The 23,462-nt window shown below is 41.1% G+C and overlaps 30 non-coding genes across 30 annotated transcripts; all 30 read right to left on the minus strand.

Moving 5' to 3' along the window:
- Window positions 1-109: 109 nt before the first annotated feature.
- On the minus strand, window positions 110-181 carry trnap-ugg (transfer RNA proline (anticodon UGG)). The gene has a single exon. It is a non-coding gene; the product is annotated as a tRNA-Pro (tRNA).
- Window positions 182-461: 280 nt separating this feature from the next.
- trnap-cgg (transfer RNA proline (anticodon CGG)) lies at window positions 462-533 on the minus strand. Its single transcript has one exon. It is a non-coding gene; the product is annotated as a tRNA-Pro (tRNA).
- Window positions 534-803: 270 nt separating this feature from the next.
- On the minus strand, window positions 804-875 carry trnap-ugg (transfer RNA proline (anticodon UGG)). Its single transcript has one exon. It is a non-coding gene; the product is annotated as a tRNA-Pro (tRNA).
- A 270-nt stretch (window positions 876-1,145) lies between these two features.
- Window positions 1,146-1,217, minus strand: trnap-agg (transfer RNA proline (anticodon AGG)). The gene has a single exon. It is a non-coding gene; the product is annotated as a tRNA-Pro (tRNA).
- A 629-nt stretch (window positions 1,218-1,846) lies between these two features.
- On the minus strand, window positions 1,847-1,918 carry trnap-agg (transfer RNA proline (anticodon AGG)). Its single transcript has one exon. It is a non-coding gene; the product is annotated as a tRNA-Pro (tRNA).
- A 279-nt stretch (window positions 1,919-2,197) lies between these two features.
- Window positions 2,198-2,269, minus strand: trnap-ugg (transfer RNA proline (anticodon UGG)). The gene has a single exon. It is a non-coding gene; the product is annotated as a tRNA-Pro (tRNA).
- A 280-nt stretch (window positions 2,270-2,549) lies between these two features.
- Window positions 2,550-2,621, minus strand: trnap-cgg (transfer RNA proline (anticodon CGG)). The gene has a single exon. It is a non-coding gene; the product is annotated as a tRNA-Pro (tRNA).
- Window positions 2,622-2,891: 270 nt separating this feature from the next.
- On the minus strand, window positions 2,892-2,963 carry trnap-ugg (transfer RNA proline (anticodon UGG)). The gene has a single exon. It is a non-coding gene; the product is annotated as a tRNA-Pro (tRNA).
- A 270-nt stretch (window positions 2,964-3,233) lies between these two features.
- Window positions 3,234-3,305, minus strand: trnap-ugg (transfer RNA proline (anticodon UGG)). Its single transcript has one exon. It is a non-coding gene; the product is annotated as a tRNA-Pro (tRNA).
- A 270-nt stretch (window positions 3,306-3,575) lies between these two features.
- trnap-agg (transfer RNA proline (anticodon AGG)) lies at window positions 3,576-3,647 on the minus strand. The gene has a single exon. It is a non-coding gene; the product is annotated as a tRNA-Pro (tRNA).
- Window positions 3,648-4,276: 629 nt separating this feature from the next.
- On the minus strand, window positions 4,277-4,348 carry trnap-agg (transfer RNA proline (anticodon AGG)). Its single transcript has one exon. It is a non-coding gene; the product is annotated as a tRNA-Pro (tRNA).
- A 279-nt stretch (window positions 4,349-4,627) lies between these two features.
- On the minus strand, window positions 4,628-4,699 carry trnap-ugg (transfer RNA proline (anticodon UGG)). The gene has a single exon. It is a non-coding gene; the product is annotated as a tRNA-Pro (tRNA).
- A 280-nt stretch (window positions 4,700-4,979) lies between these two features.
- On the minus strand, window positions 4,980-5,051 carry trnap-cgg (transfer RNA proline (anticodon CGG)). Its single transcript has one exon. It is a non-coding gene; the product is annotated as a tRNA-Pro (tRNA).
- Window positions 5,052-5,321: 270 nt separating this feature from the next.
- Window positions 5,322-5,393, minus strand: trnap-agg (transfer RNA proline (anticodon AGG)). Its single transcript has one exon. It is a non-coding gene; the product is annotated as a tRNA-Pro (tRNA).
- A 629-nt stretch (window positions 5,394-6,022) lies between these two features.
- On the minus strand, window positions 6,023-6,094 carry trnap-agg (transfer RNA proline (anticodon AGG)). The gene has a single exon. It is a non-coding gene; the product is annotated as a tRNA-Pro (tRNA).
- Window positions 6,095-6,373: 279 nt separating this feature from the next.
- On the minus strand, window positions 6,374-6,445 carry trnap-ugg (transfer RNA proline (anticodon UGG)). The gene has a single exon. It is a non-coding gene; the product is annotated as a tRNA-Pro (tRNA).
- Window positions 6,446-6,725: 280 nt separating this feature from the next.
- On the minus strand, window positions 6,726-6,797 carry trnap-cgg (transfer RNA proline (anticodon CGG)). The gene has a single exon. It is a non-coding gene; the product is annotated as a tRNA-Pro (tRNA).
- A 270-nt stretch (window positions 6,798-7,067) lies between these two features.
- Window positions 7,068-7,139, minus strand: trnap-agg (transfer RNA proline (anticodon AGG)). The gene has a single exon. It is a non-coding gene; the product is annotated as a tRNA-Pro (tRNA).
- Window positions 7,140-7,409: 270 nt separating this feature from the next.
- trnap-agg (transfer RNA proline (anticodon AGG)) lies at window positions 7,410-7,481 on the minus strand. The gene has a single exon. It is a non-coding gene; the product is annotated as a tRNA-Pro (tRNA).
- Window positions 7,482-8,110: 629 nt separating this feature from the next.
- trnap-agg (transfer RNA proline (anticodon AGG)) lies at window positions 8,111-8,182 on the minus strand. The gene has a single exon. It is a non-coding gene; the product is annotated as a tRNA-Pro (tRNA).
- A 279-nt stretch (window positions 8,183-8,461) lies between these two features.
- trnap-ugg (transfer RNA proline (anticodon UGG)) lies at window positions 8,462-8,533 on the minus strand. Its single transcript has one exon. It is a non-coding gene; the product is annotated as a tRNA-Pro (tRNA).
- Window positions 8,534-8,803: 270 nt separating this feature from the next.
- On the minus strand, window positions 8,804-8,875 carry trnap-agg (transfer RNA proline (anticodon AGG)). The gene has a single exon. It is a non-coding gene; the product is annotated as a tRNA-Pro (tRNA).
- A 629-nt stretch (window positions 8,876-9,504) lies between these two features.
- trnap-agg (transfer RNA proline (anticodon AGG)) lies at window positions 9,505-9,576 on the minus strand. The gene has a single exon. It is a non-coding gene; the product is annotated as a tRNA-Pro (tRNA).
- A 279-nt stretch (window positions 9,577-9,855) lies between these two features.
- On the minus strand, window positions 9,856-9,927 carry trnap-ugg (transfer RNA proline (anticodon UGG)). The gene has a single exon. It is a non-coding gene; the product is annotated as a tRNA-Pro (tRNA).
- A 280-nt stretch (window positions 9,928-10,207) lies between these two features.
- trnap-cgg (transfer RNA proline (anticodon CGG)) lies at window positions 10,208-10,279 on the minus strand. The gene has a single exon. It is a non-coding gene; the product is annotated as a tRNA-Pro (tRNA).
- A 270-nt stretch (window positions 10,280-10,549) lies between these two features.
- Window positions 10,550-10,621, minus strand: trnap-ugg (transfer RNA proline (anticodon UGG)). Its single transcript has one exon. It is a non-coding gene; the product is annotated as a tRNA-Pro (tRNA).
- Window positions 10,622-10,891: 270 nt separating this feature from the next.
- Window positions 10,892-10,963, minus strand: trnap-agg (transfer RNA proline (anticodon AGG)). The gene has a single exon. It is a non-coding gene; the product is annotated as a tRNA-Pro (tRNA).
- A 629-nt stretch (window positions 10,964-11,592) lies between these two features.
- trnap-agg (transfer RNA proline (anticodon AGG)) lies at window positions 11,593-11,664 on the minus strand. Its single transcript has one exon. It is a non-coding gene; the product is annotated as a tRNA-Pro (tRNA).
- A 279-nt stretch (window positions 11,665-11,943) lies between these two features.
- On the minus strand, window positions 11,944-12,015 carry trnap-cgg (transfer RNA proline (anticodon CGG)). The gene has a single exon. It is a non-coding gene; the product is annotated as a tRNA-Pro (tRNA).
- A 269-nt stretch (window positions 12,016-12,284) lies between these two features.
- On the minus strand, window positions 12,285-12,356 carry trnap-agg (transfer RNA proline (anticodon AGG)). The gene has a single exon. It is a non-coding gene; the product is annotated as a tRNA-Pro (tRNA).
- Window positions 12,357-23,462: the final 11,106 nt, after the last annotated feature.

Consider the following 23,462-nt stretch of genomic DNA (forward strand, 5'->3'; position numbering starts at 1 on the left):
CCAGCTTGAACTGCAAATCATTTAAACACCACGATCATATCCAAAATGTTCAGAAAGATTTAGTAGGTGTGAAGAGCGTCACATTAATCAGTTACCCGACTTACATCTAGGGCTCGTCCGCGATTCGAACGCGGGACCTCTCGCACCCAAAGCGAGAATCATACCCCTAGACCAACGAGCCGTGCAAAGACAGCTTCACATGATTGGAAAAGCAAGAAATTTGCCCTTGCTACCAATTTTCAAGCTTCAACTGTCAAATTCAATCATCGATTGACCTTCACTGTCTAGGTCAGGTCACAGTCATAATAGCTCTACAAAGTCACCCTGATACTCTCTTTCAGTGTTTTATCAGCCATCTTGAACTGCAAATCATTTAAACACCATGATCATATCCAAAATGTTCAGAAAGATTTAGTAGGTGTGAAAAGCATTACATTATTCTATTACCCCAGTTGCAACTAGGGCTCGTCCGCGATTCGAACGCGGGACCTCTCGCACCCGAAGCGAGAATCATACCCCTAGACCAACGAGCCATAGTAAACCAGTTTCACATGATTGAAAAAGCAGGAAATTCTCTCTTCCTACCAATTTTCAAGATAACTGTCAGATTCAAACAACGATTGACCTTCACTGTCTAGTTCAGGTCACAATCATAGCAGCTCTACAAAGTCACCCTGATACTCCCTTTCAGTGCTTTATCCGCCAGATTGAAATGCAATTCACTTTGACACCATCCTCATTTCCTCCCACAAAAAAGTACATATGAAATTAATCACCCTAGTCCATGAAAACAAACACAAAGAGGGCTCGTCCGCGATTTGAACGCGGGACCTCTCGCACCCAAAGCGAGAATCATACCCCTAGACCAACGAGCCATAGTAAACCAGTTTCACATGATTGAAAAAGCAGGAAATTCTCTCTTCCTACCAATTTTCAAGATAACTGTCAGATTCAAACAACGATTGACCTTCACTGTCTAGTTCAGGTCACAATCATAGCAGCTCTACAAAGTCACCCTGATACTCCCTTTCAGTGCTTTATCCGCCAGATTGAAATGCAATTCACTTTGACACCATCCTCATTTCCTCCCACAAAAAAGTACATATGAAATTAATCACCCTAGTCCATGAAAACAAACACAAAGAGGGCTCGTCCGCGATTTGAACGCGGGACCTCTCGCACCCTAAGCGAGAATCATACCCCTAGACCAACGAGCCACAGAGAGCCCACTTCACATGATTGGAGAAGCAGGAAGTTTTCCCTTGCTACCATTTTTCAAGCTTCAATTTTAACAGTCAATCATCGATTGACATCCACTATCCAGGTCTTTCACAGTGGTAGCCATTCTTCAAACTCACTAAGATACTCTCTCTCAGCACTGTATCCGGTGTCCGCCAGCTTGAACTGCAAATCATTTACAAACCATGATCATATCCAAAATGTTCAGAAAGATTAAGTAGGTGTGAAAAGCATGACATTATTCTGATACCCCAGTTGCAGCTAAGGCTCATCCGCGATCCCAACTCTGGACTTTCGCACCAAAAGCGAGAATCATACCCCTAGACCAACGAGCCGTGGAAAGACAGCTTCACATGATTGGAAAAGCAAGAAATTTGCCCTTGCTACCAATTTTCAAGCTTCAACTGTCAAATTCAAACATCGATTAACCTTCACTGTCTAGGTCAGCTCACAGTCATAGCAAATCTACAAAGTCACCCTGATATTCTCTTTCAGTGCTTTATCCGCCAGTTTGAAATGCAAATCATTTAAACACCATGATCATTTCCTCCAAAAAAAAAGTACATGTGAAATTAATCACCCTAGTCAATGAAAACAAACACAAAGAGGGCTCGTCCGCGATTTGAACGCGGGACCTCTCGCACCCTAAGCGAGAATCATACCCCTAGACCAACGAGCCACAGAAACGCAACTTCACGTGATTGGAGAAGCAAGAAAATTTCCCTTGCTACCATTTTTCAAGCTCCAATTTTTACAATCAATCATGGATTGACCTCCACTTTCCAGGTCTTTCACAGTGGTAGCCATTCTTAAAACTCACCAAGATACTCTCTTTCATTGCTCTATCCGCCAGCTTGAACTGCAAATCATTTAAACACCACGATCATATCCAAAATGTTCAGAAAGATTTAGTAGGTGTGAAGAGCGTCACATTAATCAGTTACCCGACTTACATCTAGGGCTCGTCCGCGATTCGAACGCGGGACCTCTCGCACCCAAAGCGAGAACCATACCCCTAGACCAACGAGCCGTGCAAAGACAGCTTCACATGATTGGAAAAGCAAGAAATTTGCCCTTGCTACCAATTTTCAAGCTTCAACTGTCAAATTCAATCATCGATTGACCTTCACTGTCTAGGTCAGGTCACAGTCATAATAGCTCTACAAAGTCACCCTGATACTCTCTTTCAGTGTTTTATCAGCCATCTTGAACTGCAAATCATTTAAACACCATGATCATATCCAAAATGTTCAGAAAGATTTAGTAGGTGTGAAAAGCATTACATTATTCTATTACCCCAGTTGCAACTAGGGCTCGTCCGCGATTCGAACGCGGGACCTCTCGCACCCGAAGCGAGAATCATACCCCTAGACCAACGAGCCATAGTAAACCAGTTTCACATGATTGAAAAAGCAGGAAATTCTCTCTTCCTACCAATTTTCAAGATAACTGTCAGATTCAAACAACGATTGACCTTCACTGTCTAGTTCAGGTCACAATCATAGCAGCTCTACAAAGTCACCCTGATACTCCCTTTCAGTGCTTTATCCGCCAGATTGAAATGCAATTCACTTTGACACCATCCTCATTTCCTCCCACAAAAAAGTACATATGAAATTAATCACCCTAGTCCATGAAAACAAACACAAAGAGGGCTCGTCCGCGATTTGAACGCGGGACCTCTCGCACCCAAAGCGAGAATCATACCCCTAGACCAACGAGCCATAGTAAACCAGTTTCACATGATTGAAAAAGCAGGAAATTCTCTCTTCCTACCAATTTTCAAGATAACTGTCAGATTCAAACAACGATTGACCTTCACTGTCTAGTTCAGGTCACAATCATAGCAGCTCTACAAAGTCACCCTGATACTCCCTTTCAGTGCTTTATCCGCCAGATTGAAATGCAATTCACTTTGACACCATCCTCATTTCCTCCCACAAAAAAGTACATATGAAATTAATCACCCTAGTCCATGAAAACAAACACAAAGAGGGCTCGTCTGCGATTTGAACGCGGGACCTCTCGCACCCAAAGCGAGAATCATACCCCTAGACCAACGAGCCATAGTAAACCAGTTTCACATGATTGAAAAAGCAGGAAATTCTCTCTTCCTACCAATTTTCAAGATAACTGTCAGATTCAAACAACGATTGACCTTCACTGTCTAGTTCAGGTCACAATCATAGCAGCTCTACAAAGTCACCCTGATACTCCCTTTCAGTGCTTTATCCGCCAGATTGAAATGCAATTCACTTTGACACCATCCTCATTTCCTCCCACAAAAAAGTACATGTGAAATTAATCACCCTAGTCCATGAAAACAAACACAAAGAGGGCTCGTCCGCGATTTGAACGCGGGACCTCTCGCACCCTAAGCGAGAATCATACCCCTAGACCAACGAGCCACAGAGAGCCCACTTCACATGATTGGAGAAGCAGGAAGTTTTCCCTTGCTACCATTTTTCAAGCTTCAATTTTAACAGTCAATCATCGATTGACATCCACTATCCAGGTCTTTCACAGTGGTAGCCATTCTTCAAACTCACTAAGATACTCTCTCTCAGCACTGTATCCGGTGTCCGCCAGCTTGAACTGCAAATCATTTACAAACCATGATCATATCCAAAATGTTCAGAAAGATTAAGTAGGTGTGAAAAGCATGACATTATTCTGATACCCCAGTTGCAGCTAAGGCTCATCCGCGATCCCAACTCTGGACTTTCGCACCCAAAGCGAGAATCATACCCCTAGACCAACGAGCCGTGGAAAGACAGCTTCACATGATTGGAAAAGCAAGAAATTTGCCCTTGCTACCAATTTTCAAGCTTCAACTGTCAAATTCAAACATCGATTAACCTTCACTGTCTAGGTCAGCTCACAGTCATAGCAAATCTACAAAGTCACCCTGATATTCTCTTTCAGTGCTTTATCCGCCAGTTTGAAATGCAAATCATTTAAACACCATGATCATTTCCTCCAAAAAAAAAGTACATGTGAAATTAATCACCCTAGTCAATGAAAACAAACACAAAGAGGGCTCGTCCGCGATTTGAACGCGGGACCTCTCGCACCCTAAGCGAGAATCATACCCCTAGACCAACGAGCCACAGAAACGCAACTTCACATGATTGGAGAAGCAAGAAAATTTCCCTTGCTACCATTTTTCAAGCTCCAATTTTTACAATCAATCATGGATTGACGTCCACTTTCCAGGTCTTTCACAGTGGTAGCCATTCTTAAAACTCACCAAGATACTCTCTTTCATTGCTCTATCCGCCAGCTTGAACTGCAAATCATTTAAACACCACGATCATATCCAAAATGTTCAGAAAGATTTAGTAGGTGTGAAGAGCGTCACATTAATCAGTTACCCGACTTACATCTAGGGCTCGTCCGCGATTCGAACGCGGGACCTCTCGCACCCAAAGCGAGAATCATACCCCTAGACCAACGAGCCGTGCAAAGACAGCTTCACATGATTGGAAAAGCAAGAAATTTGCCCTTGCTACCAATTTTCAAGCTTCAACTGTCAAATTCAATCATCGATTGACCTTCACTGTCTAGGTCAGGTCACAGTCATAATAGCTCTACAAAGTCACCCTGATACTCTCTTTCAGTGTTTTATCAGCCATCTTGAACTGCAAATCATTTAAACACCATGATCATATCCAAAATGTTCAGAAAGATTTAGTAGGTGTGAAAAGCATTACATTATTCTATTACCCCAGTTGCAACTAGGGCTCGTCCGCGATTCGAACGCGGGACCTCTCGCACCCGAAGCGAGAATCATACCCCTAGACCAACGAGCCATAGTAAACCAGTTTCACATGATTGAAAAAGCAGGAAATTCTCTCTTCCTACCAATTTTCAAGATAACTGTCAGATTCAAACAACGATTGACCTTCACTGTCTAGTTCAGGTCACAATCATAGCAGCTCTACAAAGTCACCCTGATACTCCCTTTCAGTGCTTTATCCGCCAGATTGAAATGCAATTCACTTTGACACCATCCTCATTTCCTCCCACAAAAAAGTACATATGAAATTAATCACCCTAGTCCATGAAAACAAACACAAAGAGGGCTCGTCCGCGATTTGAACGCGGGACCTCTCGCACCCTAAGCGAGAATCACACCCCTAGACCAACGAGCCACAGAGAGCCCACTTCACATGATTGGAGAAGCAGGAAGTTTTCCCTTGCTACCATTTTTCAAGCTTCAATTTTAACAGTCAATCATCGATTGACATCCACTATCCAGGTCTTTCACAGTGGTAGCCATTCTTCAAACTCACTAAGACACTCTCTCTCAGCACTGTATCCGGTGTCCGCCAGCTTGAACTGCAAATCATTTACAAACCATGATCATATCCAAAATGTTCAGAAAGATTAAGTAGGTGTGAAAAGCATGACATTATTCTGATACCCCAGTTGCAGCTAAGGCTCATCCGCGATCCCAACTCTGGACTTTCGCACCCAAAGCGAGAATCATACCCCTAGACCAACGAGCCGTGGAAAGACAGCTTCACATGATTGGAAAAGCAAGAAATTTGCCCTTGCTACCAATTTTCAAGCTTCAACTGTCAAATTCAAACATCGATTAACCTTCACTGTCTAGGTCAGCTCACAGTCATAGCAAATCTACAAAGTCACCCTGATATTCTCTTTCAGTGCTTTATCCGCCAGTTTGAAATGCAAATCATTTAAACACCATGATCATTTCCTCCAAAAAAAAAGTACATGTGAAATTAATCACCCTAGTCAATGAAAACAAACACAAAGAGGGCTCGTCCGCGATTTGAACGCGGGACCTCTCGCACCCTAAGCGAGAATCATACCCCTAGACCAACAAGCCACAGAAACGCAACTTCACGTGATTGGAGAAGCAAGAAAATTTCCCTTGCTACCATTTTTCAAGCTCCAATTTTTACAATCAATCATGGATTGACCTCCACTTTCCAGGTCTTTCACAGTGGTAGCCATTCTTAAAACTCACCAAGATACTCTCTTTCATTGCTCTATCCGCCAGCTTGAACTGCAAATCATTTAAACACCACGATCATATCCAAAATGTTCAGAAAGATTTAGTAGGTGTGAAGAGCGTCACATTAATCAGTTACCCGACTTACATCTAGGGCTCGTCCGCGATTCGAACGCGGGACCTCTCGCACCCAAAGCGAGAATCATACCCCTAGACCAACGAGCCGTGCAAAGACAGCTTCACATGATTGGAAAAGCAAGAAATTTGCCCTTGCTACCAATTTTCAAGCTTCAACTGTCAAATTCAATCATCGATTGACCTTCACTGTCTAGGTCAGGTCACAGTCATAATAGCTCTACAAAGTCACCCTGATACTCTCTTTCAGTGTTTTATCAGCCATCTTGAACTGCAAATCATTTAAACACCATGATCATATCCAAAATGCTCAGAAAGATTTAGTAGGTGTGAAAAGCATTACATTATTCTATTACCCCAGTTGCAACTAGGGCTCGTCCGCGATTCGAACGCGGGACCTCTCGCACCCGAAGCGAGAATCATACCCCTAGACCAACGAGCCATAGTAAACCAGTTTCACATGATTGAAAAAGCAGGAAATTCTCTCTTCCTACCAATTTTCAAGATAACTGTCAGATTCAAACAACGATTGACCTTCACTGTCTAGTTCAGGTCACAATCATAGCAGCTCTACAAAGTCACCCTGATACTCCCTTTCAGTGCTTTATCCGCCAGATTGAAATGCAATTCACTTTGACACCATCCTCATTTCCTCCCACAAAAAAGTACATATGAAATTAATCACCCTAGTCCATGAAAACAAACACAAAGAGGGCTCGTCCGCGATTTGAACGCGGGACCTCTCGCACCCTAAGCGAGAATCATACCCCTAGACCAACGAGCCATAGTAAACCAGTTTCACATGATTGAAAAAGCAGGAAATTCTCTCTTCCTACCAATTTTCAAGATAACTGTCAGATTCAAACAACGATTGACCTTCACTGTCTAGTTCAGGTCACAATCATAGCAGCTCTACAAAGTCACCCTGATACTCCCTTTCAGTGCTTTATCCGCCAGATTGAAATGCAATTCACTTTGACACCATCCTCATTTCCTCCCACAAAAAAGTACATGTGAAATTAATCACCCTAGTCCATGAAAACAAACACAAAGAGGGCTCGTCCGCGATTTGAACGCGGGACCTCTCGCACCCTAAGCGAGAATCATACCCCTAGACCAACGAGCCACAGAGAGCCCACTTCACATGATTGGAGAAGCAGGAAGTTTTCCCTTGCTACCATTTTTCAAGCTTCAATTTTAACAGTCAATCATCGATTGACATCCACTATCCAGGTCTTTCACAGTGGTAGCCATTCTTCAAACTCACTAAGATACTCTCTCTCAGCACTGTATCCGGTGTCCGCCAGCTTGAACTGCAAATCATTTACAAACCATGATCATATCCAAAATGTTCAGAAAGATTAAGTAGGTGTGAAAAGCATGACATTATTCTGATACCCCAGTTGCAGCTAAGGCTCATCCGCGATCCCAACTCTGGACTTTCGCACCCAAAGCGAGAATCATACCCCTAGACCAACGAGCCGTGGAAAGACAGCTTCACATGATTGGAAAAGCAAGAAATTTGCCCTTGCTACCAATTTTCAAGCTTCAACTGTCAAATTCAAACATCGATTAACCTTCACTGTCTAGGTCAGCTCACAGTCATAGAAAATCTACAAAGTCACCCTGATATTCTCTTTCAGTGCTTTATCCGCCAGTTTGAAATGCAAATCATTTAAACACCATGATCATTTCCTCCCACAAAAAAGTACATGTGAAATTAATCACCCTAGTCAATGAAAACAAACACAAAGAGGGCTCGTCCGCGATTTGAACGCGGGACCTCTCGCACCCTAAGCGAGAATCATACCCCTAGACCAACGAGCCACAGAAACGCAACTTCACGTGATTGGAGAAGCAAGAAAATTTCCCTTGCTACCATTTTTCAAGCTCCAATTTTTACAATCAATCATGGATTGACCTCCACTTTCCAGGTCTTTCACAGTGGTAGCCATTCTTAAAACTCACCAAGATACTCTCTTTCATTGCTCTATCCGCCAGCTTGAACTGCAAATCATTTAAACACCACGATCATATCCAAAATGTTCAGAAAGATTTAGTAGGTGTGAAGAGCGTCACATTAATCAGTTAGCCGACTTACATCTAGGGCTCGTCCGCGATTCGAACGCGGGACCTCTCGCACCCAAAGCGAGAATCATACCCCTAGACCAACGAGCTGTGCAAAGACAGCTTCACATGATTGGAAAAGCAGGAAATTCTCTCTTCCTACCAATTTTCAAGATAACTGTCAGATTCAAACAACGATTGACCTTCACTGTCTAGTTCAGGTCACAATCATAGCAGCTCTACAAAGTCACCCTGATACTCCCTTTCAGTGCTTTATCCGCCAGATTGAAATGCAATTCACTTTGACACCATCCTCATTTCCTCCCACAAAAAAGTACATGTGAAATTAATCACCCTAGTCCATGAAAACAAACACAAAGAGGGCTCATCCGCGATTTGAACGCGGGACCTCTCGCACCCTAAGCGAGAATCATACCCCTAGACCAACGAGCCACAGAGAGCCCACTTCACATGATTGGAGAAGCAGGAAGTTTTCCCTTGCTACCATTTTTCAAGCTTCAATTTTAACAGTCAATCATCGATTGACATCCACTATCCAGGTCTTTCACAGTGGTAGCCATTCTTCAAACTCACTAAGATACTCTCTCTCAGCACTGTATCCGGTGTCCGCCAGCTTGAACTGCAAATCATTTACAAACCATGATCATATCCAAAATGTTCAGAAAGATTAAGTAGGTGTGAAAAGCATGACATTATTCTGATACCCCAGTTGCAGCTAAGGCTCATCCGCGATCCCAACTCTGGACTTTCGCACCCAAAGCGAGAATCATACCCCTAGACCAACGAGCCGTGGAAAGACAGCTTCACATGATTGGAAAAGCAAGAAATTTGCCCTTGCTACCAATTTTCAAGCTTCAACTGTCAAATTCAAACATCGATTAACCTTCACTGTCTAGGTCAGCTCACAGTCATAGCAAATCTACAAAGTCACCCTGATATTCTCTTTCAGTGCTTTATCCGCCAGTTTGAAATGCAAATCATTTAAACACCATGATCATTTCCTCCCACAAAAAAGTACATGTGAAATTAATCACCCTAGTCAATGAAAACAAACACAAAGAGGGCTCGTCCGCGATTTGAACGCTGGACCTCTCGCACCCTAAGCGAGAATCATACCCCTAGACCAACGAGCCACAGAAATGCAACTTCACGTGATTGGAGAAGCAAGAAAATTTCCCTTGCTACCATTTTTCAAGCTCCAATTTTTACAATCAATCATGGATTGACCTCCACTTTCCAGGTCTTTCACAGTGGTAGCCATTCTTAAAACTCACCAAGATACTCTCTTTCATTGCTCTATCCGCCAGCTTGAACTGCAAATCATTTAAACACCACGATCATATCCAAAATGTTCAGAAAGATTTAGTAGGTGTGAAGAGCGTCACATTAATCAGTTACCCGACTTACGTCTAGGGCTCGTCCGCGATTCGAACGCGGGACCTCTCGCACCCAAAGCGAGAATCATACCCCTAGACCAACGAGCCGTGCAAAGACAGCTTCACATGATTGGAAAAGCAAGAAATTTGCCCTTGCTACCAATTTTCAAGCTTCAACTGTCAAATTCAATCATCGATTGACCTTCACTGTCTAGGTCAGGTCACAGTCATAATAGCTCTACAAAGTCACCCTGATACTCTCTTTCAGTGTTTTATCAGCCATCTTGAACTGCAAATCATTTAAACACCATGATCATATCCAAAATGTTCAGAAAGATTTAGTAGGTGTGAAAAGCATTACATTATTCTATTACCCCAGTTGCAACTAGGGCTCGTCCGCGATTCGAACGCGGGACCTCTCGCACCCGAAGCGAGAATCATACCCCTAGACCAACGAGCCATAGTAAACCAGTTTCACATGATTGAAAAAGCAGGAAATTCTCACTTCCTACCAATTTTCAAGATAACTGTCAGATTCAAACAACGATTGACCTTCACTGTCTAGTTCAGGTCACAATCATAGCAGCTCTACAAAGTCACCCTGATACTCCCTTTCAGTGCTTTATCCGCCAGATTGAAATGCAATTCACTTTGACACCATCCTCATTTCCTCCCACAAAAAAGTACATGTGAAATTAATCACCCTAGTCCATGAAAACAAACACAAAGAGGGCTCGTCCGCGATTTGAACGCGGGACCTCTCGCACCCAAAGCGAGAATCATACCCCTAGACCAACGAGCCATAGTAAACCAGTTTCACATGATTGAAAAAGCAGGAAATTCTCTCTTCCTACCAATTTTCAAGATAACTGTCAGATTCAAACAACGATTGACCTTCACTGTCTAGTTCAGGTCACAATCATAGCAGCTCTACAAAGTCACCCTGATACTCCCTTTCAGTGCTTTATCCGCCAGATTGAAATGCAATTCACTTTGACACCATCCTCATTTCCTCCCACAAAAAAGTACATGTGAAATTAATCACCCTAGTCCATGAAAACAAACACAAAGAGGGCTCGTCCGCGATTCGAACGCGGGACCTCTCGCACCCTAAGCGAGAATCATACCCCTAGACCAACGAGCCACAGAGAGCCCACTTCACATGATTGGAGAAGCAGGAAGTTTTCCCTTGCTACCATTTTTCAAGCTTCAATTTTAACAGTCAATCATCGATTGACATCCACTATCCAGGTCTTTCACAGTGGTAGCCATTCTTCAAACTCACTAAGATACTCTCTCTCAGCACTGTATCCGGTGTCCGCCAGCTTGAACTGCAAATCATTTACAAACCATGATCATATCCAAAATGTTCAGAAAGATTAAGTAGGTGTGAAAAGCATGACATTATTCTGATACCCCAGTTGCAGCTAAGGCTCATCCGCGATCCCAACTCTGGACTTTCGCACCCAAAGCGAGAATCATACCCCTAGACCAACGAGCCGTGGAAAGACAGCTTCACATGATTGGAAAAGCAAGAAATTTGCCCTTGCTACCAATTTTCAAGCTTCAACTGTCAAATTCAAACATCGATTAACCTTCACTGTCTAGGTCAGCTCACAGTCATAGCAAATCTACAAAGTCACCCTGATATTCTCTTTCAGTGCTTTATCCGCCAGTTTGAAATGCAAATCATTTAAACACCATGATCATTTCCTCCAAAAAAAAAGTACATGTGAAATTAATCACCCTAGTCAATGAAAACAAACACAAAGAGGGCTCGTCCGCGTTTTGAACGCGGGACCTCTCGCACCCTAAGCGAGAATCATACCCCTAGACCAACGAGCCACAGAAACGCAACTTCACGTGATTGGAGAAGCAAGAAAATTTCCCTTGCTACCATTTTTCAAGCTCCAATTTTTACAATCAATCATGGATTGACCTCCACTTTCCAGGTCTTTCACAGTGGTAGCCATTCTTAAAACTCACCAAGATACTCTCTTTCATTGCTCTATCCGCCAGCTTGAACTGCAAATCATTTAAACACCACGATCATATCCAAAATGTTCAGAAAGATTTAGTAGGTGTGAAGAGCGTCACATTAATCAGTTACCCGACTTACATCTAGGGCTCGTCCGCGATTCGAACGCGGGACCTCTCGCACCCGAAGCGAGAATCATACCCCTAGACCAACGAGCCATAGTAAACCAGTTTCACATGATTGAAAAGGCAGGAAATTCTCTCTTCCTACCAATTTTCAAGATAACTGTCAGATTCACACAACGTTGACCTTCACTGTCTAGTTCAGGTCACAATCATAGCAGCTCTACAAAGTCACCCTGATACTCCCTTTCAGTGCTTTATCCGCCAGATTGAAATGCAATTCACTTTGACACCATCCTCATTTCCTCCCACAAAAAAGTACATGTGAAATTAATCACCCTAGTCCATGAAAACAAACACAAAGAGGGCTCGTCCGCAATTCGAACGCGGGACCTCTCGCACCCTAAGCGAGAATCATACCCCTAGACCAACGAGCCTCAGAGAGCCCACTTCACGTGATTGGAGAAGCAGGAAGTTTTCCCTTGCTACCATTTTTCAAGCTTCAATTTTTACATTCAGTCATCGATTGACATCCACTATCCAGGTCTTTCACAGTGGTAGCCATGCATCTCCATAAATGATGGACGGAAATTTGTTTTTGCTAAAAGTCAGTACTCAAGATTGGACAGGAGCCTAAGCCTGAGTATCAGATCAGGGGAGAAAAAAAACGATCAGTACATCCAAAGTTACTATAGTTCTTTAGACTGTGAATGTTAAAGGGACAGTTTGGATTTTTTTGGCCAGCAGTCCCCCAGTTTGGCGAGGCAGACAGGAGACCAGATGATAAGCAAAGTCTTGCTGTGGATTGGATTACCAAATAAACAAAAATTTGCCAAAAAAAGCCCACCTACAACAATTAGATTTAACTGTGTACTATATTTAGAATATTTTCACCACTTTACATTGCTTTCAGACAGTACTTTCCGACAAAAAACTGAAGCTCTTCTCTCTTTCTCTTTGTTCTCTTCAAAGCCACCAGATTGAATTGACAAAAGCATTTTACCACACAGAACATAAGAGTTGCTGGTCTACCACTACCTCAGTTGATTTGTTTGCTTGTGTTTTTGTGTAATTGAATCACTCTGGTGTTTTAAACGGTTAGTTCAGAGGTGAATGAATGTCTTAGTTTTCTAATTGAGGCACTGGTAGACCAGCAACTCCTGCTTTCTGCTAAGTGAAATTACTGCTTCCTACCTCGCATGAGAGAACAACTCAAGTTCCCTGGAAAGGTACAGTGGTGAAAATACTGATGCTGATTTGATCTTAGGCAGGTCTTCTAGGAGGCTAAAGTCTGTTTTTTGCTGTCCCTGTCCACAGCAGTAAAATGTCAGTAGCAGTAAAATATCTCCTGCTAGACTTCATTCTAAAAGTTAAGATGTGGAGATGTTTTGCTCCATCTGCATACGTAATCATCTACGTGGACTATTTGTACTGCCACCAAAGTGAGAAAATTTAAAAGGTTTCCCCTGTAACATTACTTGATTAAAGTTGAATATAGCGCATACAGTGTTCAGTGTTTCGATCTGAAATCAGCCTGAGGCTATGTTATCACCAATATGGGTAAAGGAAACTGAACACCACACCATAAAAAATATTCAATATTGTCCTCTTCCTTGAAATTTTGCGCCACCATCTGGTTTGGATGGTGAGTACATTTGAACAAACTTGGCCTGTTTCCACTGCTCTGTCTCTAACGGTCAAGTCTGTGCATTTCAGCACAGATCAAACAATCGAAGTGTTGCACACTGAGTATGCAAACCATGGCTGACAATGAGAAAGGACAGGTGGGAGGAAGATAAGAGGCCAGCAAGCGGGGGGAAGGAGGAGTAGAGATGAGGTCTAAATCAGGCTGGTTGTGCTGAAGTGTTTACACAACAAACCTTTCAATTAGCAACAGGCGACAGCAGCCTAACTGTGTTGATTGGCAGAGCATTGGTGTGTGTGTGTGTGTGTGTGTGTGTGCTGTTGTAAGGAGGGGTTACCTGTGTCTATCCTAATGAAACCATGAATGAAATTACCAAGCACCAATTACACCACAGCAGGTCACTGTACATACATACAGAGCCTTAGGAGAAGATGCACTGTAACTGACACTGGAACAGAAGCACAGCAGCAAGTATTCTATTTTATGTAATTAATTGAATGTGAATGCATTTAGACGCTTAACTAATCAAGTAATAAAATGTTGAGTCTATAAAATGTGAAAATATAATGAAAGGTGACATCTACCAGTGTCTCATTTTATCTGACTGGGTGCCCTAAACCCAAATATATTTGATATGCAATGATATAAGACAAAGAAATGCAGCAAATCCTCGTATTTGCTTAAATACTTAAATGATAGAATTGTTGTTACCAAGCAAACTGACCACCTCAGTAGCAGTATTGAAATCATCCTCCATCTACAGTTTCACAGATGCACAGTCTCTCTCTGCTGGCCTTTGTAGCTGCAGGCAGCAGTGTGACAGATGCCAGTGGTGACCAGTTTTCCCTGCAGAGAAAAAGAATTGAAATATTCACAATACATCTCGAAATATAATCAACCTCTCTGCTGTACATCCTAATGTTCATCATGATCTAAACAATCACATTTTCCCCAGATATCTATAAACTCAGCATTTGCCAATGCCGTATATGTGTGGACAGAGCTACGAGTAACCTTTTGGATCAAACATTTCCATTCAAACACATCTTTTTCAAATCTGTGGTGATAACAAGAAGAGATAAAATGTGCATTCCGTTCTCAGCAAAGACACAAGTGGCAAAAAGATGAAAACAACTCAAGAGCCCTGTAATCTGTCTGTTAAAAGCAAAACAAAATCAAATAGCTTCTGAGGCACCTTTGCTCACTTTATGAGCTGCATTGGTCTGTGTGGTAACTGATGGCACTGGGTGAAATCTGGAGCGTGATATCTGTGATGTCTTCATACTTCTGGCTCATTCACCAAACAACAAATTAAAGTGAATAAAACTATTATGCTCTTATCCAAACATCTACAGTTCTTCTGAAATATTTGTAGTCAAACAAAAGCTGAAGCTGCTTCCAGCAATGTCTGCAGATTCATGAAGGTGATTTAAAGTGTATTTTTGTGTCTCAGTCACAACAAAAGAAAGAATGTGAAGGATTCCTCTGCAGAGGCAGCACATCTCCCCTGGACGCTGCAGATTTGTTCTTACCTGTTTGCCGTTGCAGAAGACACATACCTGCTCTGTGAGGCGTGTTTTGCAAACAGCGATATTGCAGGATGCTACACACTGACATGTGGCACACATACACACATTTGCACACACACACACACACACACACACACACACAGAGGCTCCTGCACAGGGACATCAAACACAAACACTGAGCTTTGACATACTTTCAGCATACTTTCATACAATTATGTTAAACACACACACACACTGAGATAGACTACACGCAGAGGTGTCACATATGCTCACCTTCACATACGAGCACACAAATATGCACATGCCCTCACATGCTTTTTAGGGCCTTGAGTATAATCCGATTTTTACCCCCCAGTTAAACAGTTTCATTTTGATTTGCTCACTAAACTCTGCCTTTTATAGTCCAAAAATGAGATGGTTGAAGGAAGGAGATGATAAAATTGTCAATACGCTGCATCACCTTCAATTATTACTGCACAGCTAGAACTTCGCAAGATCCACAACATTGTTTTTCCTGGTTTTCACCTTTCCAGCTGCCCAGCTCAGCTGATCCATGGGGGTTGTTGTAGACCTGCAGTCTGAAAGGACAATCAGCAGATCCCAACTCAAGATGAAAAACTTGTGCTTTCTTTTTTTGTTCATCTGTTGAAACCCTTGGACTGCCTTTTAAAGATAAATCAGTAGAGGATAGTGCTGCTCTATTAGTTAAGTTGCCGTTGTAACATTTACAGTGAAACAGTGTGTAGGATTTAGTGATAACTGTTCAGTCCTTGTTTGTCCTTTCTGAGGTATGTATACTACTGAAAATATGATCATGAATATTTTATTCCATTTCTGCCAATAAATCTAAAAACCCCTTAATTCTACAGACTGTACTTTTGATTAGAGTTTACCTAAGTTTGGAGATCCCTCACACCCGCTCTAACGTTGGCAGAACTGGGTTCAGGTATTATGCACCTTTTAAATGGAATGAGCTTCAATCTGCCCTCAAACTGGAGTCACTCATCACCATTAGAGGATTTAAAACCTTATTACCTGATGTCTTTGTTGATTCTTGTAACTTTGTACAGTGTCAATTTCTGTTGTTTGTTTGTTTTGGGTTTGTTCTGCGTTGTTTTTGTGAAAGTTGCTTGCTCTCACATGTCTCATGTGTAAGAGATCTTAATCTCAATGAGACTGCCTGACTAAATAAAGATTAAATGAAATAATAAATAAATAATGTATCAATAAAACATCCACTCATTTTTGTTAGCCTACTGTTATGGAAGGCAAGATATCTAGTTTCATTATGATTAGGTATTTATAAGTTTAATGTATCTGTATAGAAAAGGAAAAAAAAAGCTTTGCAAAACAACCCCAGGTCAAGGTCTGCTTACTAGCTTACCAGCACTTTCCACAGAAACACAGTCTTCATCAGCGTCAGCGTCAGTGTCAGCGTCAGCATCAGCGTCAGCATCATCAGTTGACATAAAGTTCAGTACCTATGCTAAGCATGAAACTTCATTCTTGACATTGGAAATAAAAGGCTAATCAGCACCAACTCTGTGTCCCTTTGCTTTTTCTGCAGTCTCAGTCACTGGAATTCTCTTAATTTCAAACTTGTTGTTTTATGAAGAACCTCTAACTTCATTCTAAATTCTCATACAGTGTTCTTAGAGCTACTGATGTCAACTGCATTGTTATAAAAGTTTAAATTGTCTTTACATCTTATAATGTAAAAATGCCTGTGGGGAAATTTCATAAATTCATTCCTGGGCAGGGTGGTTGCTCGCCCACCTAGGAGCTCAGTCATAATATCTGATGGTGAGTGCATGATGAAATGCAGGTTTGAGTCAACAACCACTTGGAAAATGCCTCTCAGATTCAGCAGGTGACAGCGTATAAAAAGCGTGGTTTGATTGCGGTGAGGTCATTGACCTTTGGCACAGCTCGTCCCGCCCCTCCTCTCTTCTCCTCTGCGGTGGATGGCCGTCTGTCATCACAGAGAAAAGAGCTGATGGAATTATTCTCTATTTGGATTTAAGCTTTACTTTCATCCACCCCCTCACCTTCAATCGCTCAGTTTCACCTTCTCCTCCTCACTATTTTCCAGGCTGTCTGTGTTGATTTTGGACCACAGGTTTAATTCTCTCCATTCTCATCCATGTGAAAACATGCACACACACACACACACACACCTGGGTTCATTTCCTAATGAGCTATTGTTAATACTTTTTGATGTGTTCGTGTGTTACACCTTTCAGGGTTCAGACTCTGAACTGTAATGAGGTGTATGTCTGCATGTGTGTGTTTATGTGATTACTTGCAATAGTTGTGTTTTTGCATTTGAGCTGAACCTTACTGACATTAGAATTAAAGTCATAAGGTACAGTACTATGGTGAGCCCAGTAGTGTATACTAAGAAAACCACCATATAAACAAGCATAAAACATACACTAAAGGTCAAAAATAAACTCAGAGGACAATAAATTAACAACACCAAAAGAGTAGAACAAAAAAGAAAGTTTTTTCATGCACAGATTTGAGGCAATCTTATTTTCATAACATGTCTTCTTTCAGATTAGTGTAAAGAAAATATATACTATACTTGGTTTATCTTCATTTGTGGATTTATCCTAAATTCATATCTTTATATTTTTCTCACTCTGTGCCAGAAATCTCCACTTAAGCACAACTAACCGGCACCAAACACTCCAGTTTCATTCTTCTATATATTCTGAAGGTTTTTGCTTTGGTCATATATCATTCTGAGCCTGATTTATACAACAGTTTACTCCTAAAAACATAGCAAAACTTGTTATTAATGGCTGTTGTATTTTCTGATTAATGGAGCAATTAAAAAAAGATATTCAACATGTCCTCTGTAAAAACCTTTGGTTCTAATATGTCAATAAACTGAAACAAGACTCTTGAAGCTGGCTTTATCAAGGTGTGTGTTCAGATTTCTGATCTGGCTACAAATTTAATTAGATAAACATGGAATTTCAGAAAACTTGGAATACAAAAGGTAATTATGTTGACAAAAGTAATGCACTGGAGTTTTATGTTTCTATCAATTAGCTAAAAGTGTTTACCCTATTCACCTGTAGTGTCTCTCCTTAAAGAGTGTACAGGTTTACCAATCTGATCCTCAGTAATGTTTTTAAACACAGTTCTCTCTTACACCACTTGAATCCTGTGGTGTGTTTATCAATTGCCATGGTGCAATGACAAGGTGATGAAATCCATGTGGGATCAAACTTGTGACATTGCAGTTACATAGATCTTGTGCTTTTGAAATGTTTTATATCATCACTGATTCATAGAAGAATGAGAAGAAAAAGGTACCACTATTATAAAACCTTTATTGCCAATACACCATACCCAACGAGAAATTCACCACAGCATACTAATAAATTAACCATATGAATACCCCTAATATAGATGCTATGACTTGAAGTAAAATTAGTTTCTGGATCACATAACCAGAGCTGTACAACACTGCACTAGCTAGTTAGAAATAGCTAGCTAAAGCAAACTTGCACATTTGCTACCATGGAAAATATATTTTTTGGTTTGATTTACAAGCTGATTGTACCAACACAAGTTGAAATGATGACGATGTGACGTGACTCACTCCTTTACAGAGGTGTCCACCATTTAAAACAAGAGAGAGAGAGAGGATTGTACAAATGCTATGACATAATCACAGTCTTGAGCAGTAGCAGCAGCATTAATAGCACCCAGCACTAATAGGCTGTTCTCAAGGTGGTTGTCGTGCAGTGGTGTGAAAAGGCCTTTACTTTGAAAACCTTGAACCTCCAAGATTTTTGAACTGCTTGAAAAAAAATCAAATTTCTGATGAGTTATGAGTCTGTTCCCATTTAAGGAAAATACTAACTTGAAGCTGCCAGTGTCCTGATTGGCCAGCTCCATTTACAAACCCCGCCTCTTTAATATTTTCTTCTAATATTACTTGTGTTGTTGTTGTGTCGGTGGGGTTTATTCAATAAAAAATGAAGTCAGCACCACCTTTTCAGGAATCCCTATTCTCATGTGGATTTGATCTAGCTGAGTAAAGTTTTTTGCATGAGAAAGTCTTTTCTAATTGAGGCCCCAGAAAGCTGCCACGACCCCTCTGGTCCTGAACAATCATCACCCGCTTTCCCCACGCCACCTTATCACTGACATCATTATTTGTCTGTGGGATTACAGCAGAACAAAGGTCATGTTAATGCTCTGGGAAACGCCTCCATCCCTCCAGTGATCACTATTTCTCCTCACAGTCGTGGGTCTAAGGCTGGGCTAAAAGGTTCAAGGCATCTTCGGCTCTGCAGCTTCCGTGTCTTTTGTAGACAACCTTGGGAGGCTTTCTATTCAGCACGAGGTGTATTATACCCGTCAGCACTCGGGCTTCGTGTAATTAGTGTCAGGGTCAAAGGTCAAGACGGGATTTAAGCCTGAGACCTACTGGTCAGTCAACAAACCTGGGGACCAAATCCCCATGGACTCCAGGGACGGAAACCCCGCTGCTGACAGATCTGAGCCACACACACACAGACAGGTTTGTTAGAACTAACATGGGAACACACACACAAAACAGATTTTAAGCACAAACACAAACATGCAGATTTAAGACTAATTCAACAACAAACAAAAGAACTGGGTATCAGTCACATGCTAACTGATGCTAACCGTGTTTCTTTGCCACATGACTCTACTTTTACTTTAAATTTGAAACACACAATTTATTTAAAATACTTCATGACTTAAATGCAGGATTTTCACCTATAATGTATTTCATGTAATCACTATACACACACTCCCACCTCCCTTTTTCCATTCAGGTGTATTACACAACAGCGGGGGCACAGCAGTTCACACCTGTCGCCAGGGGGCAAATAACAACAGGGACTGACAACACACACACATGCACACAAGCAAAAAACAACACGCGAAACCCGCACACACAGATGAAACAGGGAGACATATTGAGCATGCAGACACAGCACATAAGTAGCAAGTAAAACACATAGACATGCATTGCAGAGTAAATGCTGGTGAAAATATTAGCGTTAACACACACGTGCAAACGCACATACAGGATCTATCTGCTTGTGCCAACTTCCACACCAACATGAAAGCCTATAATTTTATTATCATTAATGCCTGAGTGCGTGGAAAGTTCAGCTGCTTTTCTGAAACCTTGAGGCTTCAGCCTGTGGTTTCTGCTAATGTCAGCGGGTATCAGCAGCCGCCCAGCGGCAGCGAGTGTAACCCTGCCGATCTGTCAGCGAATAGGAGGATGGCAATACCACATTGGAAAAATACGGGCTTCGTTTTTAAATGTAAATAGGCAAATGGGAGGCAAATAATGCTCCATAAGTTCACTTGAAGGCACTCACTGTGATAATTAGTGCCTTTACAAAAATTATGAAAATTCACCGAATTGGAGATAATAAAAATAGCATACCTATTTCCTGTTTATTTGGTTCTCAGTGTGAAATTTTTGACATAAACTGTTGAAACGTGAATGCATTGTCCATTTGCCACAGAATCACTTAAAGTAGTCTCAGAATTGGGATATTGACCTGCAGGTTGTACCAGACATAACTTGTCATAAATCTGACTTGAAATGTTTCACTTTTTATTTTTGTACCAAGTCCTCATATTCCCAGACATGATTTATCGTACGTATATTACTCTTCAAATAACAAAATTATTGTCTGTTTTGTGCTTTTAACCCTTACACACAGTGCGGGTCAAATTTGACCCGTTTCATAACATTATAAAGGTACCTGAGCTGCCATTTCAGTGACATGGCAGGAAGACTTGGTGTGCATAGGCTATTTAGACATTCTAAATAGATCTCTAGTTCAAAATTTGGTATAGACACTATGAGGGAATTCTTGGATCATGCTGTGAAGGCATAAAATATGAACAGTATGTAAGGGTTAAGTTTATCCATGTCGGATTTCTTTTGTCTGTTAATTAAAGTACAAAGAAGAAGAAGAAGAATTAGATGAAACAGAGCTACAGAGTAAAAAGCAAATAGATGTGGTTTGAATCCTAAGTAACAGATTTAGCATGACTGTGTTTTTGTCTTTTTCTTTACATTTCTTGTTTTGGTTTTCTTTGTGTTCCTGAGTTTTATCTTTATGGTAACCAGACAAATGTTCTGTGTGGCTCTGCTGCTCTTCCATTGGTCCAATAAACTGCCATATACACAGAAGACAGCCTGGTAAGTGATTCAAGACTTCTACAGTACTCCAGGCTACTTGCATTTATTGTGAGCAAATGCTGGCTGGCTTGTAAGCTGCATCCATGCTGACCCAGGTAAATCTGGAAATGCTTTATAATGCTGCATGTCTTTACACTCAAACTCCAAGTCAGTGGGAAAAAACTGCTAAATCTTTTATTTGCTCAGCAAACAGAAAAACCTGTTGATAAGTGCCGTCTGGTGTATTCACATGAGCTGCAACTTCAAACAACACCGGCATCAAGTTAATGACGAATAATTTGAACTGTGCCATTAAACAACTCTGCAGGGTTTTTTTTATTTAGAGAAATTTAAATGACATGTTTCACTTGGTTTTTCTTATTAATGACAATGTTTTTAACGTATTCCATATTAAATGTTCTGTTTCTCTGCAATTCTGTGAACTGTTTGGTAAAGGTCTATAAATCAAGTTTTATTGTACTTATTATAAATATTGTTTAATAATTCAAGCCCAACATCAAGCCACCAGCACTCGAGTGGCGCTTATGACAGTTTACTCGTCACTCGATGTTTGCTCTGCTTTTCAGAAATACAGTTCTTGTGCAATGCAGAGCTGACAGAGATTGTTTATTATCAAGAATCTGAAGCAGTTATCGCCCTCTATCACTTCTACCCTGAGGCAAATTTAAGTTGGCTTTGAAGAAACATTCCAGTCATGTTGTGTCACCTTACACCGATTAACCCTTGAGTCCAATCACACAATAACCTGACTGTGGATGACTTTTCTGATTAAATAATGTATTTAAAAAGTTGACCTGCCAATTCTCTGAACACTGCTTGCTTTATGTGTTATTAAAAGACATGAATACATAAAGTAGAAAAAATATCTCAGAATCCTTTGCATGGGTTTTTCCTTGGCTTACCCTCTGGTTGCTAAATAAAAGCAGAGTTTGTTTGAGGAAATCTGACCATATGTCATCAAATATCTAGACATGATCCTCAAACATGATAGCTGCGTTTACCTGAATTCAGTATGGCCTATGAGGTGCTATGAGGTAAGGGTAAGGTAAATGTTCATGTTGGCTGCTTGATAAGATTGTGACATTTAACAAATCTATTCATCCGTTTGACTGAAGAGCTGAGAGAGACAGTGTACAGTTGTGTAAAGAAAAAACGAGGATTATAAGTCAGGATGCTTATCTATCTGTGCAGCATGGAGGCTGATTGATACATACATACATGAGCTACATTTTGGTGAAACACATTGCAAACATGTGTATCCCTTTTTCTTCACAGCAAATGGTTGTAAATATGACATAAAATATGGATTATCCAGTCCAGTCTGGTGGTTGACTGGGCTCCTTAAAAACTGGGGAGGGGGGTTGGTGTCCATGGCTCTAGACTGAAGGACCTGGCATGCTGCTAAGTCCTTTTTAATACACGACATAGCTAACTTAATGCTAAGCTGACATAACCTGGCTGAGGGGGTCAAGAGATAGAGAGGAACCAGAGCTACATGTTTAGTTCTATGACTTTAATCACAGAAGAAACATGATTATCATAACTGTAGTGTCCAAATTATAGCAAAATATTCACATAATAAAATGCTACTTAATATTATAGCTGATTTGAGAGGTTCTGGTCTGACTACTGAGAGGTTTTCAGATTGTGAAGCAACAGTTAGAGGTGGTCTAACTGCCTATAAAGTCAGAAGAAAGATGCAAATGGACACAGAGAGACAGATCTACTCTGAGGTGAAGACATGAGCAAACACAAACCTTAAGAACACCACAGCAGGCAAATTATAAATAAGAAGAAATTAATTTTGCGCTCAGCCTGAACACACATCCTGTTGTAAATTACTTAAACTACTGCAGTTCAAATTTTCAAAGCTCTTCATATTCCCCATAATGTTGATGATAAAGGGGCTGCTAATCATGAAGTTTTACTTTTTCCATGTTTTGTCCAACAACATCAATTGCAGAAATTTTGACCTTGAACCATCTTTAAACAGAGCAAACCTCTGGACAGCTGTGGCCACCTGGCTTTCAAGATAAAGCCCTAAGGTGTCCCAACTCATAGAGACAGAGGGCTCAAAGAAATCACCACAAACTGCTGATTATGAGGCTGGAGGGGCTCAGGGCTTCATTAAGTGAACTCATGAAGTGTG

Source organism: Pempheris klunzingeri, chromosome 12 (genome assembly GCF_042242105.1).
Source record: "Pempheris klunzingeri isolate RE-2024b chromosome 12, fPemKlu1.hap1, whole genome shotgun sequence".
NCBI classification, from domain to species: Eukaryota; Metazoa; Chordata; class Actinopteri; order Acropomatiformes; family Pempheridae; genus Pempheris; species Pempheris klunzingeri.